The sequence below is a fragment of the Arachis ipaensis genome, chromosome B10 (assembly GCF_059453495.1).
Source record: "Arachis ipaensis isolate K30076 ecotype BB chromosome B10, ASM5945349v1, whole genome shotgun sequence".
NCBI classification, from domain to species: domain Eukaryota; kingdom Viridiplantae; phylum Streptophyta; class Magnoliopsida; order Fabales; family Fabaceae; genus Arachis; species Arachis ipaensis.
The window spans coordinates 93,161,628-93,174,173 of record NC_142435.1 but is presented as its reverse complement, the minus strand read 5'-3'; the positions used below and the strand labels follow the sequence as shown (position 1 = coordinate 93,174,173).

At 38.0% G+C, this 12,546-nt stretch overlaps 1 non-coding gene across 1 annotated transcript; it reads right to left on the bottom strand.

Annotated features, from left to right (window-relative positions):
• Positions 1-7,309: 7,309 nt before the first annotated feature.
• Positions 7,310-7,417, bottom strand: LOC148580896 (small nucleolar RNA R71). The gene has a single exon (XR_015895848.1). It is a non-coding gene; the product is annotated as a small nucleolar RNA R71 (small nucleolar RNA).
• Positions 7,418-12,546: the final 5,129 nt, after the last annotated feature.

Here is a 12,546-nt window from a genome sequence, read left to right as displayed (position 1 = left end):
CTACAAGTGCAAAAATAAATAAATGTAGTTAACAACAAAATTTGAATCAACTACATCCTTACACCTGCATGTCAACACATAGCAAACAACATAATCATAACCATCGCAAACCCTCCATTCCCCAGAAAAAACCCACCGCATAACGACCAAGAAACCCCTAACGGCAAATGCATATAGAACATGTTCTTTCTAATCCGAACCCTAGTGACACTAGATGGTTCTTAGAACTAACTCAAGCTAAACCAACGAACACCAACATTGCAAAATCAACAGAAACTGTCAAAAAAATTAAATCTTACCCTATGGCAGTTACTGTTCCTTCCTACAACAGCGAAACTCCTCCGCGAGCTCCTCTAACTATCCAACGTAGTAGAGCCAACTCCTCTACAAGCCTCGACACGCACAGGAATCATCAATAACGCTACGAGGTTCTGATCAAAGGATCTTTGGGCAGAGTACCAGAGTAGAGAGAAGATGAGGGGTTTTGGAGCAAAAGTTGAAGAGGGTTGTTATGAGAGGAGAGAAGGGAAGAACGTTTGAATATCCCACTCTGGACCATAAACGACGTCGTTCTGTTGATTTGGGAGTGGAGGAATGAAACTACGTCGTTTTAGAGTTTACCATGCTGGCACTTAACATTCCAGCTCAGCAAACGTTTGCCACATCACCAACTGAGATGACGGAAGGACAAACTCGATCAATGTGAGTAACTTTTGGAGACGATTTTGATTAATTTTATTTTTCGGGGACTAAAATGGAGATCGGGATATCTTTCAGAGACAATTTTGACTATTAACTCAGAATTTTATCTTATAGAAAAGAATTACTTCGTTGTAAGCATAGCTCCAAACCAATAAATAACTCTCTCATCAAATTTAATTTGGTTTTGTCACAAGTACAAACCCCAATAAAAATTAACCGAAGTATTTAGACCTCGGGTCATCTCATAAGGAATTGCAATGAAGTGGTCAATTATTGGCTATGAAGGTACAAGGGGTTTGATTTATAAGAGGGGCAAGAAAAGTAAATCAATCAAGTAATTAAAAAAAGCAAGGTAAAGAACTCTTGGCTAAGACATAGGTAATTGAGATCACCATCCTTGTCAATAAATCAAATATTGATAATTATGAGGAACCGAGCTCATTAGGTCTACTCAATAAAGCCTTAAGTAGGTAATGTTTACTCCTAGGCTTGGAGTACGTCAAATGGCTTGATCAACATCAATCCATAAGTCCCAACCTAGCTACTAATTAACTTAATAGTAGGCTAGAGTCAATGGTTATCAAATTGATCCCCAAGGATTCTAGAATCACCAATTCAATGAAGCCCAATGACTCAAGATCACTCAATCCCCTTAGCTTAGGCCAAGGGTCAAGAGAACTACTCAAAAACTATAGGAAACATTCTATCAAACACCTAATGTACAATAAAAGTAAACATCACAAAATGCAAGAATTAAGGAAACCCATAACTAACATAAGCAAGAAATCAACAATAGCAATGAAGATAAACATAAAAGAGACATGGAAACATAAAATTGCATTAAAAGGAAATTGAGATCCAACAATTGTTCATTAACATAAAAGAGAGTAAAATAAGAAATTAACACTACAACTAAGAGAAATAAGATGTAGAAACAAGAAATTGTAAGAGAAACAAGATGAAATCAAGTAATTAATTCAAGATCCAAGACAATCTAACCTAATCCCAACCTAATTCTAGAGAGAAGAGGGAGCTTCTCTCTCTAGAAAACTAACTAAAGGCTCATGTCGAATAACTAAAGGGTGGATTCCATTGGTTTTGACAGTGTCACAAATTCTCAAAAACACAGAGAGGTGTTGGTTTGGATCTTCAACAACATTTCCTCTATATTGACAATTGTTCTGAACCAGGGTAATCAATTGAGGCTTGAGTTCGAAGTTATTGGCATGGACATTGGGTGTTAGAATGCTACTCCCACAATTCCTTGGATTGGGGATAGTGTAGGAGGCTACTCCCATCAGGTAGATTTGGGACATTCCTTTCCATCTCTTGATCCTCTTCTTCTGATTCTGCTTCTCCTACAACTCCCTTTCCCCTTGCTTCTCTTATTCTTCTCAAGAGTGTTCTCTCCGGTTCAGAATCAAAGGAGGTGGACTCACCTCTTCTTCCTCCTTGACATACAAACAAAACCAGAAACCAAAATGAAACACTCTACTGCTAGAGTGAGGTTAATGTTAGCTTAAACAAAAACTCAAACAGTTAGAATGCTAAACAAAAATAATGAAAAAGTGCTTAATCTAGATTATCACCCTACTTAATCATTGTCAATCTAAATCAATCCCCGGCAACGGCGCCAAAAACTTGATGAGGGAAAAACGATTCCACACAAACTCACCGGCAAGTGTACCAGGTCGCATCAAGTAGTAATAACTCACAAGAGTGAGGTCGATCCCACAGGGATTGATGGATTGAGCAACTTTAGTTAGGTGATGAATTTAGTTAAGCGAATAGTTGATGATTTGAGTGAAACTTGATTAACAGAAGTAAAAGTGCAAGAAACTAAAAGGGAGAGGGTAAATTGATAGAAACTTAAAGTATAAAAGAAGTAAATTACAGAAAGTTAAAGTGCAAGAAAGTAAAAGAGCTGAAACTTAAATTGCAAGAAATGTAAATAACTGAAACTTAAAGTGCAAGAAATTTAAAGTTGCTGAATCTAAATTAACAGGAAACTTAAATTGCAATGAAGAATAAAGAGATTTGGGTGTTGGGATTCAAATTGAACTAGAAAATGTAAATTAAAGTAAATCAGAAAGCTATGAGATGAAGAGATTCAGATCTAGATCTCAGTAGCAAAACAGAAATGGAAAATTACTTGAAGAAACAAAACAACAAGAAAACTTAGATCAATTATGAAATCTTAAAGAGAAATTGACAATTTCAGCAAAGTAACAAAATCAGAAAGAAAGTCTAAAGCTCAATTGTTCTCTTGTCAAAACAGAAAGGAAGAAGTTGCAGAAGAACTAAACTGAAAACCGAAAAGAGTATTTAGATCCAATTTCCAATTCTTAGAACTATATAGAAGAACAATAAAAGATGATTGATGAGCGGATAATTTATACGCTTTTTGGCATTGTTTTTAGTATGTTTTTAGTAGGATCTAGTTACTTTTAGGGATGTTTTCATTAGTTTTTATGTTAAATTCACATTTCTGGACTTTACTATGAGTTTGTGTGTTTTTCTGTGATTTCAGGTATTTTCTGGCTGAAATTGAGGGACTTGAGCAAAAATCAGATTCAGAGGTTGAAGAAGGACTGCTGATGCTGTTGGATTCTGACCTCCCTGCACTCAAAGTGGATTTTCTGGAGCTACAGAACTCGAAATGGCGCGCTTCCAATTGTGTTGGCAAGTAGACATCCAGGGCTTTCCAGCAATATATAATAGTCTATACTTTGGCCAAGAATTGACGATGTAAACTGGCGTTCAACGCCAGCCTTCTGCCCAAATCTGGCGTCCAGCGCCAGAAAAGGATCCAAAACCAGAGTTGAACGCCCAAACTGGCACAGAAACTGGCGTTCAACTCCACAAATGGCCTCTGCACGTGGAACACTTAAGTTCAGCCCAAACACACACCAAGTGGGCCCAGGAAGTGGATTTATGCATCAATTACTCACTCATGTAAACCCTAGTGACTAGTTTATTATAAATAGGACCTCTTACTATTGTATTAAACGTCTTTTTGACCATCTTTGGATCCTGGATTGTATTTTGATCCTGTGATCACGTTTTGGGGGCTGGCCATCTCGGCCATGCCTGAACCTTCACTTATGTATTTTCATACGGTAGAGTTTCTACACTCCATAGATTAAGGTGTGGAGCTCTGCTGTTCCTCAAAGATTAATGCAAAGTACTACTGTTTTCTATTCAATTCTTCTTATTTCGCTTCTAAGATATCCATTCGCACCCAAGAACGTGATGAAGGTGATGATTATGTGTGACGCTCATCACCATCCCCCCTTATGAACGCGTGCCTGACAAACACTTCCGTTCTACATGAAATAAGCTAGAATGAATATCTCTTAGATCTCCTAACAGGAATCTTCGTGGCGTAAGCTAGAATGATGGCGGCATTCATGAGAATCCGGAAGGTCTAAACCTTGTCTGTGGTATTCTGAGTAGGATTCAATGATTGAATGACTGTGACGAGCTTCAAACTCGCGAGTGCTGGGCGTTAGTGACAGACGCAAAAGGAGGGTGAATCCTATTCCAGCATGATCGAGAACCGACAGATGAATAGCCGTGCCGTGACAGGGTGCGTGAGCATATTATTCACTGAGAGGAGGGGATGTAGCCACTGACAACGGTGATGCCCTTGCATAAAGCCAGCCATGGAAAGGAGTAAGACCGATTGGATGAAGATAGCAGGAAAGCAGAGGTTCAGGGGAACGAAAGCATCTCCATTCGCTTATCTGAAATTCCTACCAATGATTTACATAAGTATCTCTATCCCTATTTTATTATATAATATTCGAAAACACCATTATCACTTTATATCTGCCTGACTGAGATTTACAAGGTGACCATAGCTTGCTTCATACCAACAATCTCCGTGGGATTCGACCCTTACTCACGTAAGGTATTACTTGGACGACCCAGTGCACTTGCTGGTTAGTTGTATCGAAGTTGTGACAATTATGAATTAAGATCAGAGCACCAAGCTTTGGAGCCATTACCAGGATTTGTTCGAGCCTGGAGATGACAATTTCGTGCACCAAGTTTTTGGCGCCGTTGCCGGGGATTGTTTGAGTTTTCGGCAAGCTTTTGGTCCGGTAACATCAGTGCCAGATTCCCTTTTGATCCGGCAACAGCACCAAGTTTTTGGCGCCGTTGCCGGGGATTGTTTGAGTTTGGACAACTGACGGTTCATCTTGTTGCTCAGATTAGGTAATTTTCTTTTTATTTTATTTTCAAAAATTTTTCAAAAATATTTCTAAAATTTTCTCATCTGTTTTCGAAAATAATAAAAATGTTTTCAAAAAAAAAATTTTTTTTTTATTCAAAATTTTTAAAGAATGAATTCTAGTGTTTCATGAAGCTTGTAAAGCCTGGCTGGCTGTAAAGCCATGTCTAAATTCTTTTGGACTGAGGTTTTGGATTAAAATTGAATGAATTACATTCATATGTTTGCTGAAGCTTGGCTGGCCATTGGCCATGTCTAGTGTTTTGGACTGGAGCTTTCTTTGAAAGCTTGGCTAGCTAGTGAGCCATGTCTAATTCCTGGACTGAAGCTTTAGACTAAGAATGCAAGATTCCTGGAATTCATATTAAAAATTTTGGAATCCTTATTTTCCTTTTTCTATTAATTTTCGAAAAATAAAATAAAATAAAATAAAATCCAAAAAAGTTAGAAAATCATAAAAATCAAAAATATTTTGTGTTTCTTATTTGAGTCTTGAGTCATATCATAAGTTTGGTGTCAATTGCATGTGCATCTTGCATTTTTCGAAAATTTCATGCATTCATAGTGTTCTTCATGATCTTCAAGTTGTTCTTGGTAAGTCTTCTTGTTTGATCTTGATGATTTTTTGTTTTGTGTCTTTTCATGTTTATCATATGCATTCTTGAATTCTTAGTGCGTAAGCATTAAAGAATTCTAAGTTTGGTGTCTTGCATGTTTTCTTTGCATTAAAAATTTTTCAAAAATATGTTCTTGATGTTCATCATGACATTCAAAGTGTTCTTGGTGTTCATCTTGACATTCATAGCATTCTTGCATGCATCACATGTTTTGATATAAAAATTTCATGCATTGCATTTTTTTTTGTGTTTTTCTCTCTCATCATAAAAATTCAAAAATCAAAAAAATATCTTTTTCTTTTTCTCTCATCAAATTCGAAAATTTGGATTGACTTTTTCAAAAATTTTTAAAATCAAATTGTTTCCCATGAGTCAAATCAAATTTTCAATTTGAAAATCTGATCTTTTTCAAAATCTTTTTCAAAAATCAAATCTTTTTCAAAATTCTTAGTTATTTTCGAAAATTCCAAAAATATTTTTCAAAAATCTTTTTCTTAGTTTTATATCAAATTTTCGAAAATAACATAATCAATTAATGTTTTGATTCAAAAATTTGAAGTTTGTTACTTGCTTGTTAAGAAAGATTCAAACTTTGAGTTCTAGAATCATATCTTGTGATTTCTTATGAATCAAGTCATTAATTGAGATTTTAAAAATCAAATCTTTTTTAAAAACTAATTTCTATCATATCTTTTCAAAAAAATATCTTCTTATCTTATCTTTTTCAAAATTTGATTTCAAAATATCTTCTCTAACTTCCCAACTTCTTATCTTTTCAAATTTGTTTCAACTAACTAACTAACTTTTTGTTTGTTTCTTAACTTTTTCAAAACTACCTAACTAAATCTCTCTCTCTAATTTTCGAAAATATCTTCCCTCTTTTTCAAAAATTTCTTTTTTATTAACTAATTATTTTTATTTTTTTATTTAAAAAAAAATTTCGAAAAAATACTAACCTTTTTCAAAAACTATTTTCAGAAATCACTAACTCTTTTTCAAAAATTGTTTTCGAAAATTCACTTCCCCCTCTCATCTTCTTCTATTTGTTTATTGATATACTAACATCTTTCCTTCAACTCTCCAAAAATCCGAACCCCCTCTCTCTCTGAGTTCAGATTTTCTTCCCTTCTTTTCTACTACTAACACAAGGATCCCTATACTGTGGTATAAAGGATCCATATTATTATTACTATTTTTTCTGTGCCATCTTCCTTGTCATATGAGCAGGAGCAAGGACAAGAACATTCTTGTTAAAGCAGATCCAGAACCTGAAAGGACTCTGAAGAAAAAATTAAGAGAAGCTAAAATACAACAATCCAGAGATAACCTTTCAGAAATTTTCGAACAGGAAAAGGAGATGGCAGCCGAAAATAATAATAATATAAGGAAGATGCTTGGTGACTTCACTGCACCTAATTCCAATTTACATGGAAGAAGCATCTCCATTCCTGCCATTGGAGCAAACAACTTTGAGCTGAAACCTCAGCTAGTTTCTCTGATGCAGCAGAACTGCAAGTTTCATGGACTTCCATCTGAAGATCCTTTTCAGTTCTTAACTGAATTCTTGCAGATATGTGATACTGTTAAGACTAATGGAGTAGATCCTGAAGTCTACAGGCTCATGCTTTTCCCTTTTGCTGTAAGAGACAGAGCTAGATTATGATTGGATTCTCAACCCAAAGACAGCCTGAACTCTTGGGATAAGCTGGTCACGGCTTTCTTAGCCAAGTACTTTCCTCCTCAAAAGCTGAGCAAGCTTAGAGCTGATGTTCAAACCTTCAGACAGAAAGAAGGTGAATCCCTCTATGAAGCTTGGGAAAGATACAAACAGTTGACCAAAAAGTGTCCTTCTGACATGCTTTCAGAATGGACCATCCTGGATATATTCTATGATGGTCTATCTGAGCTATCAAAGATGTCACTGGACACTTCTGCAGGTAGATCCATTCACCTAAAGAAAACGCCTGCAGAAGCTCAAGAACTCATTGACATGGTTGCTAATAACCAGTTCATGTACACTTCTGAAAGGAATCCTGTGAGTAATGGGACGCCTATGAAGAAGGGAGTTCTTGAAGTTGATACTCTGAATGCCATATTGGCTCAGAATAAAATATTGACTCAGCAAGTCAATATGATTTCTCAGAGTCTGAATGGAATGCAAGCTGCATCCAACAGTACTCAAGAGGCATCTTCTGAAGAAGAAGCTTATGATCCTGAGAACCCTGCAATAGCAGAGGTAAATTACTTAGGTGAACCTTATGGAAACACCTATAACTCAACATGGAGAAATCATCCAAATTTCTCATGGAAGGATCAAAAGCCCCAACAAGGCTTTAATAATGGTGGAAGAAACAGGTTTAATAATAATAAACCTTTTCCATCATCAACTCAGCAACAGACAGAGAACTCTGAACAAAATGCTTCTAATTTAGCAAATCTAGTCTCTGATCTATCTAAAGCCACTGTAAGTTTCATGAATGAAACAAGGTCTTCCATTAGAAATCTGGAAGCACAAGTGGGCCAGCTGAGTAAAAGGATCACTGAAATCCCTCCTAGTACTCTCCCAAGCAATACAGAAGAGAATCCAAAAGGAGAGTGCAAGGCCATTGACATAAGCATCATGGCCGAACCTGAGAGGAGAGGAGAGGACGTGAATCCCAAGGAGGAAGACCTCCTGGGACGTCCAGTGGTCAATAAGGAGCTTCCCTCTGAGGAACCAAAGGACTCTGAGGCTCATCTAGAGACCATAGAGATTCCATTGAACCTCCTTATGCCCTTCATGAGCTCTGATGAGTATTCCTCTTCTGAAGAGAATGAGGATGTTACTGAAGAGCAAACTGCCAAGTTTCTTGGTGCAATCATGAAGCTGAATGCCAAACTATTTGGCATTGATACTTGGGAAGTTGAACCTCCCTTGTTCATCAATGAACTAAGTGATCTGGATCAACTGACATTGCCTCAGAAGAGACAGGATCCTGGAAAGTTCATAATACCCTGTACCATAGGCACCATGATCTTTAAGGCTCTGTGTGACCTTGGTTCAGGAATAAACCTCATGCCCCTCTCTGTAATAGAGAAACTGGGAATCTATGGGGTGCAAGCTGCTAAAATCTCATTAGAGATGGCAGACAGCTCTAGAAAACAGGCTTATGGACAAGTAGAGGACGTGTTAGTAAAGGTTGAAGGCCTTTACATCCCTGCTGATTTCATAGTCCTGGATACTGGAAAGGAAGAGGATGAATCCATCATCCTAGGAAGACCTTTCCTGGCCATAGCAAGAGCTGTGATTGATGTTGACAGAGGTGAAATATTCCTTCAATGGAATGAGAACTCCCTTGTGTTTAAAACTCAAGGATCTCCCTCTGCAACCATGGAGAGGAAGCAGAAAAAGCTTCTCTCCAAGCAGAGTTAACCAGAGCCCCCACAGTCAAACTCTAAGTTTGGTGTTGGGAGGCCACAACCAAACTCTAAGTTTGGTGTTGAACTCCCATATCCAAACTCTAAGTTTGGTGTTGGAGAGTCTCAACAAAGCTCTGCACATCTGTGAGGCTCCATGAGAGCTCACTGTCAAGCTATTGACATTAAAGAAGCGCTTGTTGGGAGGCAACCCAATGTTTATTTATTTAACTATATTTTTCTTAGTTATGTGTCTTTATAGGTTCATGATCATGAGGAGTCACAAAATAAATATAAAAATTGAAAACAGAATCAAAAACAGCAGAAGAAAAATCACACCCTGGAGGAGCATCTGTCTGGCGCTGAACGCCCAGAATGGGAGCATCCTGGCGCTGAACGCCCAGAACAAGCATGGTTCTGGCGTTCAACGCCAGAAATGGCAGCAAAGGGGCGTTGAACGCCCAAAATGGGCACCAACCTGGCGATGAACGCCCAGAGTTGTGTGCAAGGGCATTTTACATGCCTAAATTGGTGCAGGGATGTAAATGCCTTGACACCTCAGGATCTGTGGACCCCACAGGATCATCTCAGGATCTGTGAACCCCACAGGATCCCCACCTACCTCATCATCTCTCTTTCCATTCATGATCATCCCTTCTTTTTTTCCATTTACCACTCACATCCATACACCCACTACCTTCAAAAATTCAACATCTCTCTCCCACCCAATCCCACCCATATGGCCGAATACACACTCCCATCCATCTCCTCCATATCTTCTTCTTATTCTTCTATTCTTTCTTCTTTTGCTCGAGGGCGAGCAACATTCTAAGTTTGGTGTGGTAAAAGCATAGCTTTTTTGTTTTTTTCATAACCATTGATGGCACCTAAGGCCAGAGAAACCTCTAGAAAGAGGAAAGGGAAGACAAAAGCTTCCATCAAGGGTCTATAACTCAGTGGTAGAACATTTGACTGCAAATCAAGAGATCCCTGAGATACCTCAGGGGATACATTTTCTTCCACACAATTATTGGAAGCAACTAAGGGTGGAACATCAAGAGCACTCCATCATCCTTCATGAAATCAGAGAAGATCTAAAAGCAATGAAGGAGGAGCAGCAAAGACAAGGAAGAGACATAGAAGAGCTCAAGGACATCACTAAGGTGGATTCATTCCTTGTTCTTATTTCTTCTGTTTTTCGTTTTCTATGTTATGTGCTCATCTATGTGTGTGTCTTCACTACATGATCATTAGTAGTTAGTAACTTTGTCTTAAAGTTATAAATGTCCTATGAATCCATCACCTCTCTTAAATAAAAAATGTTTTAATTCAAAAGAACAAGAAGTACATGAGTTTCGAATTTATCCTTGAACTTAGTTTAATTATATTGATGTGGTGACAATGCTTCTTGTTTTCTGAATGTATGCTTGAACAGTGCATATATCTTTTGAAGTTGTTGTTTAAGAATGTTAAATATGTTGGCTCTTGAAAGAATGATGACTAGGAGACATGTTATTTGATAATCTGAAAAATCATAAAAATGATTCTTGAAGCAAGAAAAAGCAGCAAAAAAAAAAAAAAACAAAGCTTGCAGAAAAAAAAAGGGGCGAAAAAAAAAATTAAAAAAATAAAAAAAAAGAAAAAGCAAGCAGAAAAAGCCAATAACCCTTAAAACCAAAAGGCAAGGGCAAATAAAAAGGATCCCAAGGCTTTGAGCATCAGTGGATAGGAGGGCCTAAAGGAATAAAATCCTGGTCTAAGCGGCTAAACCAAGCTGTCCCTAACCATGTGCTTGTGGCGTGTAGGTGTCAAGTGAAAACTTGAGACTGAGCGGTTAAAGTCAAGGTCCAAAGCAAAAGAAGAGTGTGCTTAAGAACTCTGGACACCTCTAATTGGGGACTTTAGCAAAGCTGAGTCACAATCTGAAAAGGTTCACCCAATTATGTGTCTGTGGCATTTATGTCTCCGGTGGTAATACTGGAAAACAAAGTGCTTAGGGCCACGGCCAAGACTCATAAAGAAGCTGTGTTCAAGAATCATCATACTGAACTAGGAGAGTCAATAACACTATTCGAAATCTGAAGTTCCTATAGATGCCAATCATTCTAAACTTCAATGGATAAAGTGAGATGCCAAAACTATTCAAGAGGCAAAAAGCTATAAGTCCCGCTCATATGATTGAAACTCTGTTTCATTGATAGTTTGGAATTTATAGTATATTCTCTTCTTTTTATCCTATTTGATTTTCAGTTGCTTGGGGACAAGCAACAATTTAAGTTTGGTGTTGTGATGAGCGGATAATTTATACGCTTTTTGGCATTGTTTTTAGTATGTTTTTAGTAGGATCTAGTTACTTTTAGGGATGTTTTCATTAGTTTTTATGTTAAATTCACATTTCTAGACTTTACTATGAGTTTGTGTGTTTTTCTGTGATTTCAGGTATTTTCTGGCTGAAATTGAAGGACTTGAGCAAAAATCAGATTCAGAGGTTGAAGAAGGACTGCTGATACTGTTGGATTCTGACCTCCCTGCACTCAAAGTGGATTTTCTGGAGCTACAGAAATCGAAATGGCGCGCTTCTAATTGCGTTGGAAAGTAGACATCCAGGGCTTTCCAGAAATATATAATAGTCCATACTTTGGCCAAGAATTGACGACGTAAACTGGCGTTCAACGCCAGCCTTCTGCCCAAATCTGGCGTCCAGCGCCAGAAAAGGATCCAAAACCAGAGTTGAACGCCCAAACTGGCACAGAAACTGGCGTTCAACTCCACAAATGGCCTCTGCACGTGGAACACTTAAGCTCAGCCCAAACACACACCAAGTGGGCCCAGGAAGTGGATTTATGCATCAATTACTCACTCATGTAAACCCTAGTGACTAGTTTATTATAAATAGGACCTCTTACTATTGTATTAAACGTCTTTTTGACCATCTTTGGATCCTGGATTGTATTTTGATCCTGTGATCACATTTTGGGGGCTGGCCATCTCGGCCATGCCTGAACCTTCACTTATGTATTTTCATACGGTAGAGTTTCTACACTCCATAGATTAAGGTGTGGAGCTCTGCTGTTCCTCAAAGATTAATGCAAAGTACTACTGTTTTCTATTCAATTCTTCTTATTTCGCTTCTAAGATATCCATTCGCACCCAAGAACGTGATGAAGGTGATGATTATGTGTGACGCTCATCACCATCCCCCCTTATGAACGCGTGCCTGACAAACACTTCCGTTCTACATGAAATAAGCTAGAATGAATATCTCTTAGATCTCCTAACAGGAATCTTCGTGGCGTAAGCTAGAATGATGGCGGCATTCATGAGAATCCGGAAGGTCTAAATCTTGTCTGTGGTATTCTGAGTAGGATTCAATGATTGAATGACTGTGACGAGCTTCAAACTCGCGAGTGCTGGGTGTTAGTGACAGACGCAAAAGGAGGGTGAATCCTATTCCAGCATGATCGAGAACCGACAGATGAATAGCCGTGCCATGACAGGGTGCGTGAGCATATTATTCACTGAGAGGAGGGGATGTAGCCACTGACAACGGTGATGCCCTTGCATAAAGCCAGCCATGGAAAGGAGTAAGACTGA